The sequence below is a fragment of the Callorhinus ursinus genome, unplaced genomic scaffold, assembly GCF_003265705.2.
Source record: "Callorhinus ursinus isolate GAN/ISIS: 27379988/994484 unplaced genomic scaffold, GSC_fseal_2.0 scaffold6, whole genome shotgun sequence".
NCBI lineage: Eukaryota > Metazoa > Chordata > Mammalia > Carnivora > Otariidae > Callorhinus > Callorhinus ursinus.
In genome coordinates, this window is record NW_027397068.1 from 53,683,813 (window position 1) to 53,711,089 (window position 27,277).

Consider the following 27,277-nt stretch of genomic DNA (forward strand, 5'->3'; position numbering starts at 1 on the left):
TGGTACCTGGAGTGAGGTGGAGAGACTGACTGCAAAAGAGCACAGAAAAATTCTTAGGGTGATAGAAAGGTCTGTATCTTCATATGGTGGTTACTTGGGAGTCTATATTTGTCAAAACTCATTGAATTTAACATATGTGAATTTTATGGCAAATAAAATGAATAATCATTAAGAATATTAAACTGTAGGGGCGCCTGGGTGGCTCAGATGGTTAAGCGTCTGCCTTCGGCTCAGGTCATGATCCCAGAGTCCTGGGATCGAGTCCCGCATCGGGCTCCCTGCTCCTTGGGAGCCTGCTTCTCCCTCTGCCTCTCTCTCTCTCTCTCTCTCTGTCTCTCATGAATAAATAAATAAAATCTTAAAAAAAAAGAATATTAAACTGTAAGTTTGAAGGACATGTTCACATAATTTTGGGTTCTTGTGAACCAAGAGTATTGATAGTGGTATAGGGGAGGTGGACACTTTGACAATGATGCATATTTGTGTTCATATTTGTGTGTGTGTGTGGTGATAGTGGTAGTGATGGTGGTAGAAGGTGGATGGTTCGTTTTCCTGCCTCCCACCATTCTGCCTCAAAGGAAGCACCCCCTCCTTCACTTTCATTTACTCTTCTAATTCTTATTTTCCAGCATTATATACATATTTACAACACAGAAATTCAGTCAACAATAAGAAAAATGCATCCTTCTGTGTTCTCCCCTTCTTTAAATGACTCTACCAGGAAAGCACATTTTCCAAATTGTACATAATTTACAGCCTAATGCTTTACTACAAAGTGAGAATTTCTCTAAGTTCCCAAATGATAAGCCACCTTATTCCTGTTTGTTTGTGTTTTTTTCCCCAGGAACTAGGTCTTTCAGGCATCCTGATGGGTGATAACTGCCTCCTCCCCACCCCTCCCCAACACACACATACACACACATTCAGTGCTGTACTTCCTGGGGGAATTCAGACCCAGTCTGAACTAGTTATGTGTCTGGCAGTTCCTCCACAGCCTGCGGCCTGAGAGAACATAGGGCTGCCACCAGCAACCAGAAGCCAGAATGGAGAGCAGCAGGACCACAAAAACTGTCCCAGATGGTGCCCAAACAGTTTCCTACTTTGAAAGACAGCCCTGTTTTCCTGTTTTCTCTGTGTATTGGCCCCATGGCAAAGGATAACAGAGTTTATTGCATTTCTCCAGTCATCTCTCCTGGGCCTAAACCTCTTGCCCAGCAAACCAATGCCAGGAAGCAGATTCTTCCTGGCAGGGTCCCTGCCAAAGGCAGTGACCAGGGCTGGGCTTCTCCAACTAGAAGTTGGTTCAAACTCTCTGCTGCTGCAGGCACGTGCAGGCAGTGGAAACTGTCCTGGGCTCTGCCTCATCAGTGTCCTTTCTGTTTTGCTTCTGTTCATTCTTCCATGTAGAACCATTTGTAAAACCCAGGAACTACCCAGAAACTTCCTTAAACACCTTCTTCACAAGCTACTTCTTTTAAGTGGTTGTGTGTGATAATTCAAGGTTGGATTCACGTGGCTACATCTTGCTGGATGTTACACACCCCAGAACATGGCAGAAATCACACAACATCTTGTCTTCTTAAACTGCCACTTACATAGCGATTAAATTACTATATGAGGATAGACTATAGCTACTCCTTTGAGCCATAAAATTTTATCATTCAAGTATGACATCATGCCTAGTACTAAACATTCAATAATGGTTTCCCAAACCAAACAAGCTGACATGAATTGATTTTTTCCCCCAAGTTTCAGGTTTTGGGATAGCATTGTATCATATGAGAAGCACTAGCCTCCCTGCCTGAGGCTGAGTCAAAGGTGGGCAACGTGCCCATCACACAACCAGATGAACAATACAGAGACCTGGACTGAGAGGCTTCTGTCTCTGCCAGTCTGTGGCTTTCAAATGGGATCTGAACTTGACTTCTGAGACCTCTGATTCACCAATCAAAACTGAGTCCATTTTAATCATTTCCAATTCCCTCCCACATGTTCTTCTTGAGACTGGACATAGAGGCACACAAATGACCTGTTCATTCTTAGACTCGCACATTCCATCAAAAAACTCAAAGGTCTAAAGTTTAATATGAAACTCAATTTCATTTTCTTTCATTGCAACAGAATTTAGTTTGCTCCTTAAAATGCTGGCCAGAAGATGTTAATCAAGTTCTGAACTGAACCAAAAGTCAGAAATAAGCTTTTAAATCTGTCAAAAAAAGTATCTTGTACTGTTTTGCTTTCTTATACTGTTGGGTAAGTCTTCAGCTTAGAAACATGTAAGTTGTTTCATTTGTCAGAACAACTGAAAATCTTGGATGAAAATATTACATGTTCTGAAAATATTTACATCTTCTAAAAATTCCTTGTGTTGCCTAAAATAAAGTTTTATTTTTTAAATAAATCAAGCATAAAATTACTTAATCTTTAGGAGGAATTTGATATGAAACCTTAGATATGAAATGATTTATAAGCTAATCAAGTAGCTACTCTCTCTCATAAACATAAATATCCATGAAGACTGTAGAAATAACGTTTATAACTAAGTAAAATAAGAATAAATAAATATGTTTATTTCATAAAGCAGGAAAGATTTCCCCTCTCTGCATAGTACATTAGGTACCTTACAGAAGAGTCTCCTTGCCTTGGAAAATTATCAGATTAAACATTAATGGCATCACAGCTGACAGCAACTGTGAACTTAACATAATATGGTTATTATCAGCCACTTTTCCCCCAATGATGTTAAAAATTGTATTAAAAATAAGATATGCATCGATATCACCACTATTTTCTAGTAAGAGTCCTCTAACATTACCCTGATGGTGAGATCTGATTTGGTGGTGAGGTAACTGATGGGAACTGGGAATGGGTAGACAGGGGAAGGCAACTCCACTCTAGTCCCCATCTTTGGAAGCACAGATAACTGGCAGATCTTTCAGATCTCCTCAAAATCTGAAGTAGGGATACTGGCAGCAAGAATAAAAAGAACAAAGAACGAGCCCAAAAATAAAATAAGTTGCTCTGTGTGCCAACTCCCCCACTTAGGGAACAAAGAGAATGATAAGGCAAAACTTCTTAATTAACCAGACACTGATGTTGACCTATGTAAATATGTGGTTGAGTACATCGAACAACCATTATTAAAATAGTTCCCAACCATGTCAAATTTCCTACCTAGGAATTGTCATATAATGTTGTTGAAAATGCTACTTTTTGTTTATAAATGTACAAGAGCTGACAGCCAGTTGAGAGGTAGATACCACATAGCTTTTCCCAATGATTTTCACAATTTTCATGGGATTGGATTGTCATCTAGATCTTAGAAGAAAATCCAAATAATAGGGTCCTGAGTTCTAGTATAACACAAGAAAGAGACCAGCTAAAATCTCTGGAGAGATGGTTGAATGTCACAACCAGAGCCACCTTATTAAGAATAAGTCTGACTAGAGTCATATAATAAATGAAGAATGCATAGGATTGATAGCTTGTTATAGGGCTAGGATCACATTCCGAACCAAATTCTATTTAAAATACAAGTGGTTAACTTTTGCTGTTACTGTGCTATTATGCACTGTCCTTCAGGAATGAAAACAGGCTGCTTTCTGTACAAGTGTTCTCATGGTGCCCAAGGGTGGGGGGAACCCAGGCAGGGCACCAGTACCTGTCCAGAAATGAAGGGAAGTTGTTAGAAAATAGCCAAAGCAGACAACCAAGATCTTGGGCATATTTTAAGCTCATTCATAGATATAATTTGACAGTAGAAATGGTAGCTGCAGTTAACTCTCAAAGTGAAACAGCTTCAACCCACTTCTTTGACTAATGCCACCTCTGTTTGGTACGAGGCAATAACAACAAAACTTAGAAAAGAAATCCCACGTTACCAATGTGCCTGCAGCCCCCATTGTGATCTAGACAGGGAAACTGGGTGGGAGGGTGGCAATGGGGTAGAAGTTCCTCTTAAACCCAAACTTCCCAGAAACTTTTTGCCTGAAGTTGTAAAAGTATTGGTAAATTTTTAATGAATTTACTCAATGTTTTACAAACATTTGTCTCACCAGAAGCAGAAGTGTCCAGCATTGTGGGATAACAAGGCCCCCAGGGTATTTCCAACCAGCAGCGAGAAACACTATGACATCTAACAAAGGAAATATCATTCTTGCATTACCCAAGAATTGCTGTTTAGCCCCAACAGGATTTAGTAGGGTAGAGAAGCTTTAGAGTGATGTAGAGACTGTCCTCCCCCAGACAGACCCCACAAATCAGCATTTACCTTGGAGAACTCACCATTTCCCCCAATCTGGTTCATAATCTTGTCGGTGCAGAAATGATCTTGTAAGTGTCCCAGGGTTGGCTAGACTTGAGATGCTGACTCATTTAAGCAAAGCCTGAATGATAGGATGTATAAAGCTAGAACACTAATTTAGAATTTTACGTTCATGGTGGCCTGAGTAGCCCCCTCTTTCCTTTTTGACCAACCCATATTAGCACCCAACTGGTGAGCATGGGTAAAAACCGAGGTAATGGGAGCACAATGGCATTGGATTCTGTGACCTGTTTTATCCACCTCCATATTAGAGATAGACATATAGCCTTGCCAGGCAGACCAAATACATAGTCACTGATAGAGTACATTCTTCTGAGACACATACCTTTGTGAGTCTTCTTTTTCTCTGTGTCCATACTAATTAATGCCTTTTCTGATTTTAGTTTATGTGACGACTTTCCCTTAAGTTTATCAATAGGCATTCAACAGAGTTACTTCTATGGCTGTATTGGCCTGGTATGCTGATTTCTTAATTTAACTCACCCAGGGCAGTCTCATTTCAAGTTGTTAGCGGTATTTACCGAAATGCCTCCTCCATTGTGAAAGGAAGTATGTGAAGACATTTGATGAACACCTTAAAACTGTATGGTTCCTTGAGAGCTGGTAGCTCATGGGAGGAGGCAGTGACTGAGAATAAGATAGCAAAGGTGTTGCCAAGATGATTGTATACTGGCGGTGGTGGGGGGGGCGGTTTATCCTTAAGGGGACATTGGTTATGTGATCACTAAGGTGTGACAATCAAAGGAGGAAGGAGGAAGGGGAAAAGATATAAATCAACACCTGCCGTTGGAAGGTGTGGCAACCACATGGTAGTTCTTACTTGATAGCTTCTGACTCAGGGGGCTGCCTCTCACTGAACACCTATCATATTCAAGGTGCAAAACTGTCCTACAATGCTCTCAGAGGAAAGGGGGATGGCTTGTCACAAATAATTAATGAACTTTGCTCTTCTTGCCTTGCCAGTAGATCTGTTTTTTTCCTCATCAGCCTGGAATATCCAGAGGTGAGGTGAGGAAGGCAGTGGGGAGGGGCAGGAAATTAGGGAGATGGGTCAAGGAGGAATTCAAAGAGAGTGAAGATAATAAGCACCTTCCAGCATTCCGTAATAGGGGTTTGCAGTGTAACACTAGCTTTACAAACCTGCCTAACATGTTGAGAAAACATTGTCCCCATGTCTTTTACCCTACCATCTAGCAATGAGTCTGCCTGGCCAACCAGATCCCAGAACTTTACGTAAGGTACTTCTAAGACAGGAAGTTGGTTAGTGAAGGCCAGTTTGTGTGGAGGGGAAGGGGTTCTGTCTCTGACCCCAGAGAAGGGGGAAGAAGAAAAGGAGGAAGGAAAGTGTGAGAGGTCGGTAGCCAGATGAGTGTCTTATTTGCTCCTCCTGGCTTTGGGCCTTGAGTGGGCCTGTGTCTAGTCAATTCTCCTTACACATTGTGGTTCTGGTCTATAAAATCACCACAAACACTGAATTAGCAAATACTGGACCACTGTTCCTTGGAGACATACATAGTTAAGTTTCTGTGAGCCTCTGGTCACATCTTTTTTCCTTTAAATAAGGTTTTTTTTTTGTTTTGTTTTGTTTTGTTTTTTTAGAGCAGTTTGAGGTGTACAGCAAAATTGAACAGAAAGTACAGAGTGCTCCCATATTCCTCCTGCCCCTACATATTCACTGTCTTCTAGAACAGGACCAGTCCCCACCAGAGTACAGTCTCCACTAGAGTAGAGTCCCCACCACTTGTTACAGTTGAGGAACCTGTACTGACGCATCAGAATCATCCAAAGTCCAGAGTTTCTATTAGACTTCACCCCTGGTATTGTACATTCTATGGGTTTTGACAAACAATGACACCTATCCATCACCATAATATCATAGAGAACACTTTCATTGCCTAAAAATCTCCTGTGTTCCACTTATTCATCCCTCCCCTCCCCCACCCCCTGGCAACTACTAATCTTTCACTGTCTTCATAGTTTTGCCTGTTCCAGAAGGTCACATGGTTGGAATCATACAGTATGTAACCTTTTCAGACTGGCTTCTTTCACTTAGTCATAGACATTTCAGGTCCCCCTCCACCATATCTTTTCACGGCTTATAGCATATTTCTTTTTAATGCTGAATAATATTCCATTGTCTGGGTATCCCTCAGTGTAACAGACTGAATTATGTTCCTCCCTAATGTTCATATGCTAAACCTCTAACCCCCAGTGTGACTGTACTTGGAGACAAGCCTTTACAAAGGTAATTAAGGCTAAACAAGTTCATGAGGTCATAAAGGTGGGGCCCTAATTGATAGGGCTGGCATCCTTATAGGAAGGAGAGCCATGCTCACACAGAAGGGCCATGTGAAGACAAAATAAGAAGGTAGCCATCTGCAAGCCAGGAAGAAATCTTTCACCAGTAAGCAAATTTTCCAGCACTTTGATCTTGGACTTCCAGCCTCCAGATGTGTGGAAAAAAAAAACAATTCTGTTGTGTAAGCCATCCAGCCTGTGGTATTCTGTTACAGCAGCTGGAGCAGATGAATATACAGTTTATTTACCTATTCACCTACTGAAGGACATCTTGATTGCTTCCAAGTTTTGGTAATTATGAATAAAGCTGCTATAAACATCCACTGTGCAGGTTTTTGTGTGGCTGTTAAGTTTTCAACTCATTTGAGAAAATGTTAAGGCATATAACCACTAGATCACATGGTAAGAATATGTTTAGCTTTGTAAGAAACTGCCAAGCTGTCTTCCACAGTGAAGACACCATGTGGTATTTCTACCAGCAGTGAATGGCAGGTCCTATTGCTCCACATCCTCACCAGCTTTTGGTGGTGTCACTGTTCTATATTTGGGCCATTCTAATAGGCATGTGGTAGTACCTCATTGTTGTTTTAGTTTGTATTTCCTTAATGACATATGATGTAGAGTATCTTTTCCCATGCTTATTTGCCCTCTATATATTTTCTTTGCTGAGGTGTCCAGGTCTTTTGTCCATTTTTAAATCAGGCTGTTCATTTTCTTGTTGTCAAGTTTTAAGAGTTTTTTTTTTTTTTATATTTTGGAGAATGGTTCTTTATCACGTGTCTTTTGCAAAATTTCTCCCACTTTGTAGCTTATCTTCTCATTCTCTTGACAGCATCTTTCACAGAGCAGAAGTTTTTAATTCATTAAACAATCAATATATAACCCTGTTTTGTGTGTATCTATCTGTTTAAAAACACTTTATTTAATAGCTACCATTGACTCATTAACATTGAACTCACAGACAATAGTTCTATAAAACATGCCTGAAATAAGCTAATCCAACACATGCTGTCTTAGTCTGCTCAGGCTGCTATTAAAAAAATATCACAGACTGAATAGCTGAAACAACAGAAATATAATTTCCCTCCCACAGTTCTGGGAGCTGGGAAGTCTAAGCCCTACGTTATGGTAGGTTTCTAGTGAGAGCTTTCTTCCTGGCTTTTAGAGGGCCACTTTGCCTTCATCTAGCCTTTCTTCTGAGTGCACTGACAGAGAGCTCCCATCTCTTCTTATAACATTAGTTAGGGTCCACCCGGAAGACCTCATTTGAACTTGATTACCTTCTTAGATGTCCCATCCTCAAATACAGCTATATTGGAAGTTAGAGCTTCAACATATAACTTGTGGAAGACACAAACATTCAGCCTATATCACATGTAGTTTCTCTATAAGGCACTTTGCAGCCTTCTGGCTCCTAGGAACACAACACAGCACTGTAGCACTACACTTAGGGGCCACTTAAAAACCAAAATCACCAAAACAAAGTACAAAAATATGAAAAGTTGGGCACTAAATAAATCATGTAAACAATTCTTGTTTAGGGGCACCTGCATGGCTCAGTCAGTTGAATGTCTGACTCTTGATTTCGACTCGGGTCAAGATCTCAGGATCTTGAGATGGAGCCCTGTGTCTGGCTCTGTGCTTAGGAGGGAGTCTGCTTGAGATTCTCTCTCCCTCTCCCTCTGCCCTGCTCACAGTCTCTCTTTCTCTTAAATAAATACATAAAATCTTAAAAAAAAAAAAAGAATACTCATTTACAGTGTGAGTGCTAAAATGAGAAGGCAGAGTGTCACCTTTTTTGACCTCATCTGGAAACATGTAAAACAGGCAAGTCAAATTTTTCACCCCTTTGCACATGGCCATGAAAGCGTAAGAGTGCTGATTTGAGGGTTAAGACAAATTTTAGTAATTAGGCACACCCACAAATACAAAAACAGCAAAAAATGAGGATTGACTGTATACATTTTAGGTAAATTGAAGGGATCGTTCAAGGGAAGGAGCTGCCCAACATGCCCATTTGGATCTTTGGGAGAAGTTTATAGTACAGGAGACCTATGCCGACACGTCATGGTCATCTAGGTACCTAAGAGGGTGGAAGGACATGAGCAGACAGGAAAGGTCTAGCTGGCAATCTGGAATCTACCTTGTTTCTCTTTCCCCCCAGGATGCTGAGTTGAGAGCCAGGCTTGTTGTGACAAAGCAAGGTGACCCTCCAGCAAAGGCTGCAAGTAGATAACCAGGACAAGAAGCTCAAGATAAGGGGCACCTGGGTGGCTCAGTTGTTAAGCGTCTGCCTTCAGCTCAGGTCATGATCCCAGGGTCCTGGGATCGAGCCCCACTTCGGGCTCTCTGCTCCGCGGGAAGCCTGCTTCTCTGTCTCCCACTCCCCCTGCTTGTGTTCCTGCTCTCACTATCTCTCTCTCTGTCAAATAAACAAATAAAATCTTTAAAAAAAAAAAAGAAGCTCAAGATAAAATAGCAGAAACCTAGGGTCTGGTAGCTCTTCAGAGTTGAAGAGAAGCAGAGTCAGTGAGTAGGAAATGTTCTTGAAAAGACCTTGCTAGAGCCAGAGTCTTCCAGCTGCAGATTTCAGCCCTGAAGGGTGACCTGGGTGATGGCTGCCCACCGGAGATACACAGATTCCTTCCAGGGTGACTCATGAACCTTATGAGGCCAGGGTCCTGTCCATACGCCACCAACATGATTGGGAACCAGTAAGCCATGTTCTCTTCCACACTTACACCTAGACTCCACCATTTCAACTAGGTTGTAATGCAGCAGGGAAAGCCAGGCTAACTGAGCCATTGGGCAGCTCTATCCAGTAGTGACCTCAGATAGCCTACAGGACTCTTTAAATTACTGGGGATTTAAATCAGATTGAACAGTTAGCTTTTCTTCCACTTACCAATGCTTGGGGACTTGGGAGGAGAGCCAATTTAGTTAAAAGATAAAGAAATTCCTTTTTCTCATTATATCTCAGCTATACGATGAGCTGAAATATATAGCCCAGTCACACACACACACAGTTTTAATTTGTTAAATAGTGGTCATAATCTAGTGAGGGAAATAGATGCTCCATCATTAGTCATAATGACAAGACAGTTTATGAGTGCTCTGAGTATTAGTTACATTGACTTGTTTTATCCAGAGGGCAGCAGTGAGCTTTGGCAATGCCGTTAGCAAAGGAAGACATTGGATGGTACTCTGGAGGCTGATGCTACTCAATCTGAATGTCCCTGGAAGGCTACTACAGTACATTCAAATGAAATTCTCACTGTTTTCAGTCCTGACTGCAACAGATTGATCTGTCAGGTGCACGAGCAGCAGAGCCCAGCCATACCATCTTCTTTCCTCCTCTTCACACTCTCTCTTCCTCCACATCCCCTCCTGAGTCCCAGGCACATGGCCTGGGCCATCTCCTGTAACTGATTCTCTTAGTGGTAGTGATTGCTTCATTTTGGTCTACTCACTCCTGGAATTGTCCTGCCCGCCCTTCTTATGTCTGTGATCTTGTCCTTGAGGTTTAGAACGTGATGATTATTTTTCATTGCCACTTGTACCACCATCATCCATTTACTGCCTCTCTGCCCTGTTCCATGCCCTTGAAGCCCTTGGAGGAATGCATTCAGGGGTCTTGAGGCTGCCTTCCAGTTGGGTTCCACCTCCTCCCTCACTGTGCCTGCCCTGCTTCCATGTAGAGTCTCTAACATTTGCTGCATTCCTCCTTAACCATGGCCTCTGCTGGGAGCCCTCATCACCCGCCATTGCTCATGGGATTTGGCGACACTATGGCACTCGCCTTGCTCCTTCAGCCCTGCAGCTGATGATGGCTTCCCACTGTTGCAGATCTCTGAGTGCTTTAACAACCCCGTTATTTCCCTTAAGCCTGCCCATTCTTCCATAATTTCTTCACTTTTTTTTTTTTTATTCAGCTACAGGAGTTAGATTCTGCTCTATGATGCTCCAAGTAACCTCCAATTTACTATATGTGATACTTCCTTGAGTGGTTCATAGTTCAGCCCACAGACCACCTGCTTTCAGAATCATTGTAGGTACTCACTAAAGGTACAGATTCCTGGGGCCCATCCCATCACCTTCCCAATCAGAATGTCTGAGAGAACCTGGTGGAGATCAGGACGTCTTCATTTTAACCCACTCCTGAGGAGGTTCGGAGCCCCACTGAAACCAAAGACCTTCATATGATACGAGTCTCACTTCTGCTTAGAGGTGGCTAGTACCTGAATGTGTTCTTGGGCCTGTTATAGCTTTCCAGAACCCTCAGGTAAAGCCCCTCTTTATTCTTTAAGGATGAATAAAAGATTAATTATATATATTTCAAGTGATTTAAACTTCTAAGAAAAAGAGGTATCTATAAATAAGATATTTTTGAGCCAAACCCACTACATGTTTGGAAGCTTGCCTAGGATGAATCCCTGTCTACACTCTCAGGAACATCCAAAGTGCACCTGTTAAAGAGGAGCTGGAATGTTCAGTCCAGTTTGCTCAAGCCACAAAATGGTCTCTATTACAAAGCCGCCCTTGTTCCTGCTGCACTCACTCTTTGGGATCCTGAGAGAATTCAGAACAACAATAAACAGAGCAGCCTAGTTACCATCTGGTTCAACTTACTAATCTTATAGAAGGGAAACCCAGCTGAAGGGGCTTGCCCAAGGTCTCACACCCAGTGTTTGTTTAGTGCATTTTTTCATAGGTTTTCCTCCTCCAAAATGGACTTTAGGTGTTACTTACATATAGTTGTAACAGAGTTAACTCTTTGGGTCCAGTCCTTCCTCTGACATTTAAGTTGGTGACATAAGATTGAAATGTTACTTTTTTTTTTTTTTTTGAGGCATGTATTAGTTTCCTATTGCTCATAACAAACTACACAAATAACAAACTGTGGCTTAAAACAACAATTATATGTTACCTTTACAGTTTCTGTAAGTCAGAAGCCCAGGGCCAGTTAAGCTAGGTCATCTGCTCAGGGTTTTACGAAACTGAAATAAAGGGTTGGCTTGGCTGCATTTCTTTCCTCTTTTTATTTTCTTCTTTCCTTCTTTCCTTCTTTCTTTCTTTCTTTCTTTCTTTTTCTTTTTTTAGATTTATTTATTTATTTGAAGGGGGAGGGGCAGAGGGAGAGAGAGAATCTCAAGCAGACTCCCTGCTGAGCATGGAGCTCCACTCAGGGCTGGATCCCACAACCCTAAGATCATGACCCTAAGATCATGACCTGAGCTGAAATCAAGAGTTGGACACTTAACAGACTGATCCACCCAGGTGCCCCATAGCTGCATTTCTTTCTGCAGTTCAGGGTCCTTTTCCCAAGTTGACATGATTGTTTGAAGAATTCAGTTCTTTGTGGTTGTAGGACTGAGGCCTCTGTTCTCTTGCTGGCTGGCTGCCAGGGCCATTCTTGGCCCCTAAAGCCTGCCTGCCAGTTCTTTGCCATGTGGCTTCCACCATAAGCCTTCTGTCACCTTGACTTGTTCTGTTTTTTTTTTTTTTTTTTGGTCTCTGACTTCTAGACCTAGTTGTAATGGGCCCACGTGATTTAGTCAGGCCTACTGGATAATCTCCTTTTTAGAACTCAAAGTCAAATGATCAGTAACCTCACCACATGTGCCCTCATGTTCAGAGGTTCTGCCTACATTCAAGGAGAGGGAATTACACAAGAAGTATATACCAGGGGTGGGAATCTTGGGGCCATCTTAAAATTCTGCCTATCATGAGGTCTTAAAACAGTAAACATTTATTGAGTGCTGAACATTGGTCTAAACCTTGTTAAAAGATGAACTGGGCATAATTCAAAATTTTTAAGAGTTTATTTAAGAAAAACTAATTCCAACTGGGCAGCACCAAGCCAGAAGTGTCTAGGAACATGCTCCTGACTAGAGCAAGGGGAAAGACTTATATAAAGAAAGTAGGAGGGGCACCTGGGTGGCTCAGATGGTTAAGCATTTGCCTTTGGCTTGGGTCATGATCCCAGGGTCCTGTTATAGAGCCCCACTTCCAGTTCCTGGCTCAGTGGGGAGCCTGCTTCTCCCTCTGCCTCTCCCCCTGCTCATGTTCTCTCTCTCTCTCTATCTCCGTGTCTCAAATGAATAAATAAAATCTTAAAAAAAAAAAGAAGGTAAGAAACCTAAAAAAGGACATTATTTGATTGGCCATAGCTTAAAGTGTAGTTGGCTGCTTGTGGTTGGTTGTCCTTGGCATTTCCATTTCCTAACCCTGGGTGTTTACAGGTTTAGAGTTTGAGTTGTTTACACAAGCCACCATAGCATTAGAGCCACGTGGTCTGATGGTCCCTGGTTTAATTAACAACTCTATACCTGTTCTTAATTAATATAACCCTGCAACAGCTCTAAGAAGTAAGTATTATTATTACCATCCTCTTTTTATAGACATGGTGTGTAAGAGCAAGTGAAAATTAAAAATAAAGTTTAATTCCCTCTGTTGAAAGTAAGGAAAGAGACTCTCCTTCTCTCCCCTTTTAGAATTTCATTCTTTGTCCTTTTCAAACATATGCAAATCTTTTAAATGGCTACACAAACCTCTGGCCAGTCTCAGGTATGTTTCCTCAAGCACTAGGAGCCATCCTTTGAAATGTAGTCATTAAGGAAGATAACACCTAATCTCTCACTGTCCTGGGAAGAGAAGGTCCTAATGGTCACCTGATTCCAAATTGCAAAATCCACCTAATGAAATGGGTTGGATCCCCTTACTACAGGAGAGTGAGGTTTCTTTCTGTCTTTACAATCTCTTTCACTAATGTATCACATTCTGGTCTAATGTTTACTCAATAATAAAATTGTTTTATTTCTCTCTACCTTTGTAGTGATGTTTTCAGGGTTGGGAGGAGATTCAGAGAAGTTAAGTAATCTGTCAATGACACATTACTGCTGAGTGGCAGAGTATAGATTGTGGGCTCTGGTAGCCCACGTATCTACCCACCTCACTGTCTTGGTGTTGTATTACCAAAAATACTTTGTAGTTTCTAACTGTTCTTTAACTAAGCTTCCATTACCAATGAGTCCTCCATATCTGATCCTTTAGATCAGGGTTTCTCAACCTTAGGAATATTGACAATCTAGGGTGTGCTAACTCTTTGTTTAGAAGCTGTCCTGTGCATTGTAGGATGTTTAGCAACATTCCTGGCCTCTACCCACTAGATGCCAGTAGCACACCCAGTGTGTCAAACATATCTCCAGACATTGCCAAATATTTGGGGGGAAGAGGGGCAAAATCACTCTAGGTTGAGAACCACTCCTTTAGTAGACGAAGTAAGGAAAATGCACACACAAACACACACACACACACACACACACACACACACCATTTGCTTGGATGGGAACGGGGAAGGGGGAGAAGAGGAACACAGATGTGAGAAGGGCTTGGACTTTCATAGAATGTCTGAGCACCAATAGTCTGCTGGTTGGGGCTGCAGCCTTGTAAATCATGTTCTTTAAGAAACAAGAAGAGACCAGTGTTGGCCAGCAATGGCCTCATTATTTCTTCATCCTATTCTTTTTTCTGGTTTGGTTGAAGAAATGCCTGAGAAGAGCAAGTCACAATAAAAACTGTTCTCTTTACCAAAGATTTTTGCAACTCTAGTTTGTTCTGTATTTCTTTATCTATAGTGAAATCTGAAGTCTCATTAAATCCCCTAAAGGATCTTTGGAGGAAAACTTAATGAGTTTGGTCAAAGACTGCACTTCAGACTTTATACAGCTGCAGACCACAGCACAAAAGTGACTTCATCCTGGAAAATTCTCAGCTTAAAGCCTGGGAAAAATAAAAACAAAAAATGTTTTTAAAAAGAGTTATTTCTTGCCACATTCAAAATTTGTGTCTTTCCTGTACTAACAAGAAACATATATATATATATATATATATCTTTCAGAGCAAGAGAATTTATGAACTGAAAATCAACCTAATGCACTTTTACCCTTTGCCTGAACATTCTGTACTTTAAATGTACTTCAGAACCAATGCCGTCTTTGTTCTGGGGCCATTTCCTCCCAAGCTACGTAAAGAACTATTCCTTTCCTGTAGTCAGCAAATACTAAGTATGTATCAAAGATCTGCTATCTCACTGGTACTGTCAGAAGGACAAAGAATCATAAGGTCCAGTCTCTCCACTCTCAAGTTAGGTCACTGCTATGAGAAACCGGTTTTGTATCTGAGGTGGGAAAGCATTTGCAAACATTTCCAATGTGGGAGTTCTACTCACAAACAGGTTAGGTTGCAAAAGTGGATTCATCGCTTGTTGTTTATAAGTAAAAAGAGACCAAAGGGTGTTTACTATTGTCTTGCTCCTTAACGTATTTCCACCAAATAGAAGTGGGAATGATTTCTTTCCTGTTTCAGAATTGGGCATACTATCGTCCTCTATACTTGGATATGTTACAGTTGCATTAGACATCTTTTGTCTGAAAGAAAACAACTTCAACTGAAATAGAGATCTATTGAGGAAAATGGTATCTCGCTTGATGATCTTCCCAGTGTTCTATGAATCCCCTTAGCAACCACATTTTGATGTTATGCAAATGCCAACAGGTGTTAAATTTATGAAAACCTCAGTCACATTTTTACCATGCTTAAGTTTGAGGTTATTAAGCCCGCAGTCTAGACTTTGCCTAAATTGACCTTAGGCTACTGGGTATCTAGCTTCCATGCCTTGTCTGGGTAGCCTAGTGGATCCTATTTTATTTCTGCCACCACAAGCCTAATGCTGAGCTTTGATCCTTATCCCTCCAGTACTTTCCACTACATGGCTGCCAAGGACAAAAGGTGCCTGTCTCTAAGTCTCTAAGATGCCAATCAGGAACCTTCTAACCTTGGGAAAATCCCAAGTCTAAACTGACCATGACATGACATTAATATAAGGGTAGGCTGACTGACCTCTCTACCTCTTGAAGCCCACATTCCTCGAGGGCATTGTATGGTGTAGGGAAGGAATAACTTTTCCTCTACTCTTACACAGAGGAAAGGCTGTGAATTAAACCAACTGAAGTAAACGAGAGTATGTCATCCCAAAATATGCCACTTTGGCATATTGATTGTTTTGAATTCTAGGCACTTAAGAAACAGCAGGTACAGAAAGGACACTCTGATTCTCCTTTTTCTCCCTGAAAGTGGGAGATAAAACTCCCACATGAAAGATGCCCTCCCCATACCAAGAGGAAGGAAGGCATGTGTATGGCCAGAGACAGGGAATTTGGGGCCAAGAAGTCTGTATTAACAAACCTTGTTAAACTAGCCCTTATCTTCCTGGTTACTTCCCCACAACTTAGTACCCAAAGCCTAACCCCTCTGCCTTGTCAGTTCTTCACAAGTGGATTGTTTCTCTATCTAAAAGGTATATTAGCCTCCTGCTCTGGCCTCTTCTTCTGGCTTTCATTCTTTTGTGAAGGCTCCCATAAATGTATTAACCTGTCTTACAACAGCTTAATTCTTAGGCCCAGCCTAAGACATCCAAAGAGCCTAGAGGAGAATTTTTCCTCCCCTGCATGACAAAAGACAGATTCACAGAAGAAATACATACAAATGTATTTGATGTTACTATTTTAATGTGATAAGGGAGGATTTTATAAGAAAGAAATGAAAACTCCCAAAGAAGACTCAGGAGCTTATACACCATTTTAGCAAAGGGCACTAAATTATAAAGGGACTAGATGAAGGAAAGGGGCTTAGGCTTCTAGGAGAGTGACTAGGAAATATATGGGGGAAACTAACCAAACCTTTTAATAAGGTTTGTTTGTGCAGATTCATCTCAGCATTGACTCTTGTCTCCAGTGATAAGAATAGTCTCTTCTTTCTGGTACCAGGAGGGTACCTTATTTATGGGAAATTTATGCCTTTTGGGCAGAGAAGAGGAGGGCAGAGAAACTTCCTGCATCTGCTGTTGCACAATTGTCTTCAGCTCAAAATAATCAAAATGCCAAAGCAGCATATTTTGGGGTGGCATGTTCTGGTCCCCTTCAGTGGGCTCTGGAAACCCCTTGCTGGATCTTCCATTTCCTCTCTGAGGCAGGAAACAAGCCTGGAAGGAGTTTGAATTGTTATCAGAATATCCGCTGGGATGTGCTCCAGGTATGGCTGTGAGATCCTTCACTTCTTGCTTCATTTGCTATATTTTCGTGGGGTAAATGGCCTTGGATCTTAGGCATGAACTCAAGAGTATGGCTGATCATCATATTTGCTATAGTTGGCCCAACTCACCTTGTATATTTCCATTTCATCAGTCCCTTATTTGCTCTATTGCTGATTATTGAGGTATGTACAGATATACCATTTTTCAGAGATTGCATGATTCACTCTCTGCCCTTAAGAATATTTCCCACTGTCCAGAAGTTCTTCCACTTTCTTTCAATGTTTGCCATTTTCAGTGTATTGTCTGTACTTTTGTGTTTGTCACAGTGACATATTTCTGTAAGTGGTGATCCTGAAACATTTTGGCAACCAAACCCCATCCAAAAAAAGAAAAACACAATGGCACAAACTTACTGTGCATGATTGTTGATGCCATCTTTTGGTGTAGATACACTTGAACATGTCCTCTCTAGAATAGTTTTAGTCTAAGTTTAGAAATTATTTAGTTGAAGGAGCTTCTGCGGTGTACATTTGGAGGCAGTGACACCTATAATTTATTGTTTATCTTCTCCTCATCTCTTTGAACATAGTATAGTGTAAGGACAACATGGATGGACCAGAGATCAAGGTATTTGCCCTACCCCTACCTTGGACTCAGGTTTCTGGACCTCAATTTGGTCACCTTTGAAAAGAAAGGGTAGATGAGATTATTAGATTATTAGAATTTTGCATTCCTATATGCATTCCTGTTTGTCTAAAAAGCTTTTACTGTGTGTAGTGCACAGTGCTGGGTGCATTGTACAAAGGGGAATCAGAAAAGTTGCCATTGTTTGAGAATTAATGGTCTAGTAGAAGACATAAAATAGGTGCATAAATAACAATAAACAATGGATAAAATGATAAGCACTTTCAGAAAGAAACAGAACAATGTCTATTTAAAGTTGGTGGCCCATTTTTGGAGAGCCCATTAAGATGGTACCCCACAGTCAGATTGCTTGTATAAATGATATTAAGGGCCGGGCAAAATGTGATTAATTCATTTTGTTTGTTGAAATAACATTTTTTATGATTGTAAAATATCACATAAGAAAATGGGTGAGAGACTCAAACAGGCACTCACAAAAGGCAAGACAACACATGAAATGGGGCTCAACCTCATTAGTCAACAGGGATATGCAATTAGCCATCCTAAGATAGCACTACACACCCACCCAAAGGGCTAAGATTAAAATCACTGATAATACCGAGTGTTCATTAAAATGTACAGCAATGGGAACTCTCCTAAGCTGCTGGTGAGTGTGGAAATTCATATAATCACTTTGGAAAATTGGTTGGCATTACTGCTAAAGCAGCTAAATGTATACATACTGGAGGATCCAGATATTCTACTTCTAGGTTCAAACCCAACAGAAATGTGTGCTCTTGCAAATGAAAAGACACGGACATGAATGTTTGTAGCAGCATTATTCAGAACAGCCTCAAACTGAAAACAGTTCCAATGTCCACCAACAGTAAAATGGATAAATATTGGCAGATTTATGAAGTATATATAACAACACCTCTTACAGATACACTATAAAAACTATGGTATGTTTCTTTATGGTTCTTTTTGTGCATATATAATATTAAAGGTACAAAATCTGCATTCTTTCTTTAAAAATGTAATAACGTAAGCATTTCTTCATATGATAAAAATTATGTATAAACATTTTAATATCATGCAAAAATTGACTTTATTCTTGTTATTATGATAATTAACATGCCCTGTGTGTCAAACACTGTGTTAAGCACTTTATATTCCTATCCAGCCTAATCCCCAAGCATTGTGCTCCAACCTAACCCTGAAGGCCTGGTCATTTGCTTCTGGCCTAAATCCCCAGCCTCAGGCCTCTGGTGCACTAGTCCTCAAAAACATTCCTTTATCTCTTTGCCAAGTTGTCAGCAAACAGGGCCACCCCCTTGACCTTTTGCCTAGACAATTCCATCTAGCAGTGCAACACTGACTTGTGACCAAGTGGTCATGGCGCCATACTCACTACTGGCATCCTGTTCTCCAGTTCCTCTATGCCTTTCTGAAGTTTCTACCATATCACTTTACTGCTCCCCTAACAATCCTGCCTCAAAAATGGACTAAGTTCAAGAGAATAAGAACCCTAACAATAGACTTCCATAATCTTCCTATTCCTTCTTCCTTCCCATAACCCCCTAGGCAGGAAGGCATTGACTTGGCACCTCCCCTCCCTGGCTGGAATTCCTCTTCTTAAGGCAGGAGAACCATATGGCCTAACTATAATAGGCCAAAAGGAAATTTTTTCTATGCTGTGAAAGGAACTATATGGTCTGAGCTCTCTGGGCTCAGTCCTTGACACGGGACCAAGAGACAACCAGCAATTAGTAAATAACCCAAACAAAAATATATTGCCAGGCTATCTAAAAATTTAGATCCTCATCTCACAATTACTATTCTGAGTATAGCATGAGTCTCTGTTTCATGTGTCTCTCCTGATATGTATTCATTATTTATTTTTTTAATCACTACATTTACCGACCAAAAAAAAGAGAAGAATCTTCGGTTATTTTAATTTGCATATTTTAAATTTATAACATTGAAATGTTTTTCATTTGTTGACAATTTTTATTTCTAGTTCTATGCAACATGACATCCTTTTTTTTTTCCTCGTACTGGGGTATTTCTCATAGATTTTTTATCACCGTTTATTTTGAAAAATCAAATATAATAATATTTTGTTTATCATGTTGGTTGAAAATGTATTCCCCAGTTTGCCTTTTAATTTGGCGTATGTAGTTGGCTTGTTGCACAGAAGTTAAAAAAAAATATGTTATCAAATTTATCAGTTTTCGGCATTGGCGTCTTCTGTGGCATCCTCCGCTGCCTTTGGAGTCCTTGCGGCCTCGCCAGTCATGGAGATGAAGGCCGTGTGCGTCCTGAAGGGCCAGGGCCCGGTGGAAGGCACCATCCACTTCGTGCAGAAGGGAAGTGGGTCTGTTGTGGTGTCAGGAACCATTACAGGATTGACTGAAGGTGAACGTGGATTCCACATCCATCAGTTTGGAGATAATACCCAAGGCTGTACCAGGGCAGGTCCTCACTTTAATCCTCTATCCAAAAAACACAGTGGACCAAAAGATCAAAAGAGGCATGTTGGAGACCTGGGCAATGTGACTGCTGGCAAGGATGGTGTGGCCACCGTGTCCTTGGAAGATTCTCTGATCACACTCTTAGGAGACCATTCCATCATTGGCTGCACAGTGGTGGTCCACGAGAAATGAGATGACTTGGGCTAAGGTGGCAACGAAGAAAGTACACAGATGGGAAACGCCGGGAGTCATTTTGTTTGTGGTGTCATTGGGATCGCCAAGTAAACATTCCCTAGGATGTGATCTGAGTCCTAGTAGCTCCTATGTTATCTTGCTAGTTGTAGAAATTTAACTTGATGAACATTAAACACTGTAACCTTACAAGTGTAATTTTTGTGACTTTTTAATTGCTTTAAGTACCTGTAATGAGAACTGATTTATGATCACTTGGAAGATCTGTGTAATTTTATAAAACTCCTATTCAGCTAAAATGTCTATTTCAATGATCTCTGTATTTTGCCAGGCTTAATAATCATATATGGGTATTAACCTTAATTGTCTGAATTTCTTCAAATCTCATTCAAGCCTGCAATAAATACACCATATGGCACTGAAGTTTGAAAAAAAGAAAAAGATCAGTTTTCTCCGTTCCTCAGTACCTTTAAACTTGAAAAGTCCTGTGACATACAAAGATCCTGGTAAATATTTACATACATTTTCTAAAGTGTTTATGATCTGATCTTTTTATAACTAAGGTTTCAGTGAGATTAAAAATCTAATATGTTTACATGTATTCTTCAAGTAAGATCAATCTCTCAACTGGAAATTTTTTTTTATGTCTCCCTACTATGTGCCAAATATTTTGTGTATGTTTTCATTGGCTCTACCTGAAATGCTTGTAGATGGGCACAATTATTTTCCCTTTATAAGACATGCAGTTCAAGATCAGAGATGTCAAACACAAGTTTGTCCACAATAGTACAGCTAGTGAACAGAGCAAGTGGACTTGAGCCCAGTGGGACTGACCATAGGATGGAGCTGGCGCAGCAGACCATCCTGCCTGCTGTGGGCATTGGCTAAGCCAAGCATCAAGAAGGCTGACTTATGGATGCTAGTGTTTAAACACAGCTGATTTCTCCAAGTTTCCTTTTCAGTTTCCAAATTCACAGTGCCATCCCACAAAACTTCAGTTGGGGTGAAGGGAACGATTGGGCCTCATTTCTGGGAAAGATATTGATGTTTTTCTCTTCTTTTCACCTCTAGTTCTACTCCCAAACTGTGCTATTAAAAAGTAACACCAACAGGGGCCCCTGGGTGGCTCAGTCGGTTAAGCTTCCAACTCTTGGTTTTGGCTCAAGTCCTGATCTCAGGGTCATGGGATCAATCCGGCATGAGCCCACATGGGGCTCTGCGCTCAGTGCGGAGGCTGCTTCTCTCCTCTCTTCCTCTGCCCCTCCCCCGGCTTGTGTGCTTTCTCTCTCTATAAATAAATAAATTAATTAATACACACATACATGCATATATCTTAAAAAAAAAATGTCCTGAGCCATTGTTCTCTTCCAGCCACATTCTGGCACTACGGTCTGTACTAGTCGGCTCAGTAGAATTTTCTGTGGTGATAGAAATCTGTACTCGCAATGCCCAATATAATAATGTGCCACTGGCTACATGTGGCTATTGAGCACTTAAAACTGTGGCTAATATGACTGAACTTTAGTTCAATTTAATTATAATTAGTTTAAATTTAAAGAGCCACACATGGCAGTGACTATTATATTGAACAGGGCAGGTCTATAGATTAATTCCTTGCAATTAAGTACCGAAGACGTCCATACCCCAAACTTTAAACTAAAAATATCTTCCCCCATATGAGTCTATTCTAGTGTGGGTGAAGCAACTAGCTTAGTATTGGGTCCACTTTGCCAGAAGGACCTTATTAGTCACATCTACCAGGAGAGTGTCAAGAACCATGGGCTGGTAAAGCTCCGCTGTTTCTAAGGAAGAAAACATTACACTGACATGTGTATAGACATTACACAGCACATGCATGATTTTTGTTAAAATTGCTTGTACCGAGTCATCCAAGCAGAAAGGATGATGGTGTCCACGATCATACATCTGAACCCTAACCTGCTGGGCTTTCCCACATCAGTATCCACATCTCCCTGGAATCCGGAAATGGCAGCTGACCCCAGAAATAACTGAAGGTCTAGGGACCCCCATTTCTCCTTGAACATTTATTCACCAGTGGCTTCAATTTCCTGCAAGCAAAAGTCATAACAACCAAAAAGCAAGGGGGGAAAAATCCCAAATGCTAAGAGTACAGTAAGTCATCAGAAAAAGATACTTTTCTGAATTGGACTGGTTACTACATCTTCTGGTTCAAAATAGGTAGGGTCCCTCCCTGCCCTGCTTTCCTCTCTTCCCTCTTGGGCTGGATCTCCTGGGACTTGCTCCTTCTCTGCACGTGGCAAACTGCCAGGAGCCTTTTAGGTTTGTTCTGATCCCTGAAGGTGAAAGGCACTTTTCTCTGGTTCCTAGAGTATTCAATTTTGGCTTCAAGCTGTGGTACACTGTTCTGACAAGGCCCTACTTCACTCCTTTTCCAGGGTTTTCCACTGTTTGGGGCCTCTAAAATTCTACCTGTATTCCTATCCCATTAATCTTCATGTTGGGTGGTTTACCTATGGCTTGTTTAACAACCAATTGTAAAAACATGGTCTACTTCTCCCACGTCTGGAATGAAGTAGCTGTTGAACAAATATTTTGTGAGTGACTCATAACCCGGGAACATTTAAGTTGCAGAATGAATGACCAAGCCCGTCCCAACCAGGGGACTGATGACGCCATCACCCACTTCACGGTAGTGTCACAACTACCGAAATACTTTAAACATCTGTAACAGAAATAATATTTTGAGATGTTATATCATTATCTTTTTAGTAATTCCTTTTTTTCCTAAATGTCCCAGAAATCACTACCCATTGGATCCATAAACAGAATTCAATGAGAATGAGAAGCACCATTGCACTTTGTTTAAAAATGGATCTTAAAAGATTACAGTTAGACAAAGGTCTGCAAACAAACACTCCTGTTTTGCAAAAATCAAGCCTTGCTGAGAAAAAAAAAAAAGTTAAAAAGGAAACATGTGCCGTCTGATGGGCTGGATGTTGGAGGACTGGTTCTGGGGTTGAAGGGAGAGACAGGAGGCTCTTAGCTCCAAGAAGGGACTAACTCACTAAAGCTCACGGAAGCTTTCCTGGGCTGCAGAAAGGAGCCGGAGGAGAGGTACAGGAGAAGGGCCAAGGCCAAACCTGAGCATAAGGACAATTAGAGAAGTTTGGGGGGAGCCTGGGAACACAGCGTGAGTTTAGAATATAGCCAGTTCTTGGAGATTTCCAGCAATCTTGACCTGAAGGAATGGATTGGCTTGGGGCCACCCCAGGTCCCGGGGGGCTCACACAGCGGTGTGGTGCTAAGATGGCAAGGAGAGGGTGGGACTGGGGGAAAAGGGAGGAGACAAGTGCCAAGGGGACCATCTGGTGGTGGGAGGCCTAAGGACAGAGTGTAGGATCCACAGACCCATGGAGGCCATGGGACAGGTCCCTGCACATCAGCAGGGAGCACTAGCGTGATATCCAAGGATGGCGCTAATTACCCCACCATGACCAGCAGAACTCCGGGAGCCCACCCCTCAGCAGGAGGATAGGGGCTGCAGAGGGCAGCCTGGGGTTCCTCTCACCCTTCTGCCTCCACACAGTCCTCCAGTCCAGACCAAGAGAAGAGGAGAGGGAAATTCTTCGAAGGGGAGACATTGTCCTGAAAGAGGATTTGAGCTTTGAATGGACTCAGTATTTACCCCCAAGAAACCCTGTTAGCCTGGAGAGAACAGAAATTGTCAAGGAAAAGATGCCCATCCTCTCAATATAAACAGGGTCTCTGAGCAAGATGAGCTCGTGCCGAAAAACTAAGGAAGATGTACCTTTATTTTTTTTATTTATGCACGTTTGATTCACATTGTGTGTATTTTGATCCCACTACAAATACATCAAGCATTTTTCCATCAAAATGAAGAGGGGGAAAAAATGTTCCCCATTCCCCAAATTAGAAACAATTACCAGATTGCATTGTAAATTCAGAAAGCTCCTTCATTCAATATACACTGTGTTCTATGCAGCGTGCAATGTGCAATCTCTATACGTTCAGATTAAAAATGTAATGTTTATTTTGGACGTTGTGAGCAAATTATCCTCACTGTTAGGGGAAAATGGAAATATATGTAGAAAGGTAATACCTGTATTAGTTATAATATTTTTAAAAAATGTCTTCACCTTGCTTTTTTTTTTTTAAGATTTTTATTTATTTGAGAGAGAGAGAGCAAGAGTGGGAGAGCATGAGTGGTGTGAGGGGCAGAGGGAGAAGCAGACTCCCCAATGAGCACAGAGCCCGATGTGGGGCTCGATCCTGGGACTCCAGGATCATGACCTGAGCTGAAGGCAGGCACTTAATTGACTGAGCCACCCAGGCACCCCACCCTGCTTTTAACAAGACCTCAAACCAAGGTTATGCGTGTGCTGATTGGTCACCTGCATGTTGTGATTTCATATCCACAGTTAACTTCCCACACCTCCAACTCTTCCTTATAAACTATGTATAGATGTTTAAATTGCCATTTGAGCCCTTAAAGTTAAGCAGTATCTCTATATGCAAAATTATATTCCTAAAATCATAATACAACATCATTAGCAATAACTTGCTTATTACTTGAGTTATAATTTACACCATGATTCACATTATTTCACTTAGTGTGGACGGTAGTGAGGGCATTTATTACACCCATTCTACAGATGAGAAAATGGAGGCTTCTCTGTTCAATAGTCTTTCTGAACCAGAATGAACCCAGGTCTTCAGATTCTCATACCTGCACCACCATCCTATTCAAACATCTACCGGGGCTTTTGCCATTTGGGGATAACTGATTTGATCGTTGGCACTTACAGCTTTAAAGTGGAGTAGAGTTCTACATCCACCATTGGCACAAAGACTTCCCTGGCCAACCCTGTCCACCCTGACCTCACCTTCCTCTTAACGCCCACAACATGTCTATCCTCTTGACATTGCTATTTGGTAATTCATCATCTTCTTCCTTGAGACACCTCTTACACTGCTATTCATCTATCAGTATATTTACAGCTCGTTGCCCCAACTAAACACAGCTCCTGAAAGAACTTTTCCTCTTTTCTATGGTTTTTCCACACTCCCTTGCAGAGTACTTGGCACACCACATGTCTGCACGTATTTCCAGAGTTGTTGATTGACGAAACAGTTTGCTTCCTCTCATTCAAAAGAAAAAGGGCCCCCTGAGATTTCTGGACCCCCGGGACAAGAGAAGAGCTCCAAACGCAGGCACAACATCCAGCTTCACAATTTTGCTTACGACCACCCCTGCCAACCCCAGCAGTTAATTCATTATTTAATCCAGCCCAGTAAAGACTGGGTGATTTCATTCTTCTGACAAGAGCTCTTGTCTGTATTTAATGACTAAAACATACAAGTCTGGCTTGCAAATATTATAGTAATGGCTTTATATACAGATCAATGCATTCCCAGGCTATGCCTTGTACGGCACTATCAAATGTAATTGGGCTTTCTAACCTTGTGACACAGCCCATCAGCTACAAAGTGCCTTATTTCCTTTTCTTAAAAAGTACGTTCAATCTACTCTGGACTTTCCCGTCTGTCAGTGCAGCTTGAGGTGACTTCCTGCTCTGTCAGCTGACCGTGAGTCACTTCATGCCTGCACATTAGTTAGAGACGCTGCTTCAGCTCTTTGGCTAGCTGGGAAAGAGAAGGATAGGCGTGAGCTATGGGACCTCCTTCTCAGGTTGCAAACCTCTGGGATCACATTTTTTCCTTGTTCACTGAAAATTTCCACCGTGATAAGCTCTGCTCTTCAGCTTCTGGTTTTGTGGTGATCCTTCAAAAGACAGGAAAACCAGTTTCCTACTTTCCAGAATGAAAATGACACTTTAAAAAAATCCACTTCTGTAGTGAATGAATCATTTGTCGGGCAACCCCTTTCTCCAAGGGGGTCCTTCCTTTGAGCCACATTTCGGGGATGTCTTCAGTGAGGTAAATGACAATGACAGAAGCATTAGTTCTGGGATTTGAAATGATGCAAGTAGAATTTAAAAGGAATTTCAAAATTACAGGAAAGTAGCTATGAGGGTAGATAGGGCGGATGTGAAATACAAACAAAACTTCCCGGGTTGAAGAAGCCATTGGAGCAAAATCATGGGGAGGTTCGGGGCTCAAGAATAAGAATAATCTGGGGTGCTTGGCGGCTCAGTTGGTTAAGCGACTGCCTTCGGCTCAGGTCATGATCCTGGAGTCCCGGGATCGAGTCCCGCATCGGGCTCCCTGCTCAGCGGGGAGTCTGCTTCTCCCTCTGACCCTCCCCCCTCTCGTGCTCTCTGTCTCTCATTCTTTCTCTCAAATAAATAAATAAAATCTTAAAAAAAAGAATAAGAATAATCTATAGAAAGTTAGAGGAATTTGGAGACCACTTCTGCCTTCTGTAAATATCTTGCTTATTATTTAGCTACTTGGTTTAAAGTCCTTCTCTTTAAAAAAAATAAAATTAAAAAAGTCCTTCTCATTAAAAGAGGATAAGAGAGCAGTGACACTAACCTACCTCATCTGATACTTTAGGAAAAAGCCAACAAAATACTATTGTGGTATAATAATGTGAATATGTTAAAATGTAAATAAATTAAACATGCACTTTTCCTAATGAGACCAGCAAAACAATAACCCAGTTACATTGCCATCACCTTTGATTTATCCAACTATATGGCTCATTAGCAGTGCCAGGATATTGCCTTGCTCTTTTTGTTTCTTTTTTTTTTTTCTTTCTTCTCAGGATTGTTGGCATGAAAATTATTTGGAAAAGAAAAAAAAAAGCAGGTAAATTGGATATGTGGGTAGAAGAGTAAATGTATGCTCTCAAAGCTCCTAATAAGAGGTATGTTTGGTGGGGGATGGGGAGGAATTGCACAGTCAAAGCCCTCTGAGATCCAAAATAGGGAGGCTCACTGACCCTGACGTAGTAAAGGTAAGGGAACATCTGTGAGCCACTCCCACTAGAATATTCCACAGCATTCTACACATTTCAGTATCACTATGGATTAAATTACCTACAACCATTTTAACCAAACGCAACCTCCCAAACTATTGATATATGTGTAATTTAAACGTATGGCAAGCTTCCATTCTGAACTTTTTTTCAATGTCTCCCAACTGGAAACATTCTTATCTATTTGCTGGACCAAGCCTGATACTGATTTCGGGGGGGGGGGGGGGGGAATGTGTCGGGTGTTTTTTTATCAAGGAAAAACAGGCTAATGTCCATCAAAGGAATAGGTGATGAATAACAAGAATTGGCTATAAATTAACAGTGGTTTA

General features: G+C 41.3%; 1 pseudogene; it reads left to right on the forward strand.

Moving 5' to 3' along the window:
• The first annotated feature begins 19,601 nt into the window (after positions 1-19,601).
• LOC112815305 (superoxide dismutase [Cu-Zn] pseudogene) lies at positions 19,602-20,113 on the forward strand (annotated as a pseudogene).
• The last annotated feature ends 7,164 nt before the right edge of the window (positions 20,114-27,277 follow it).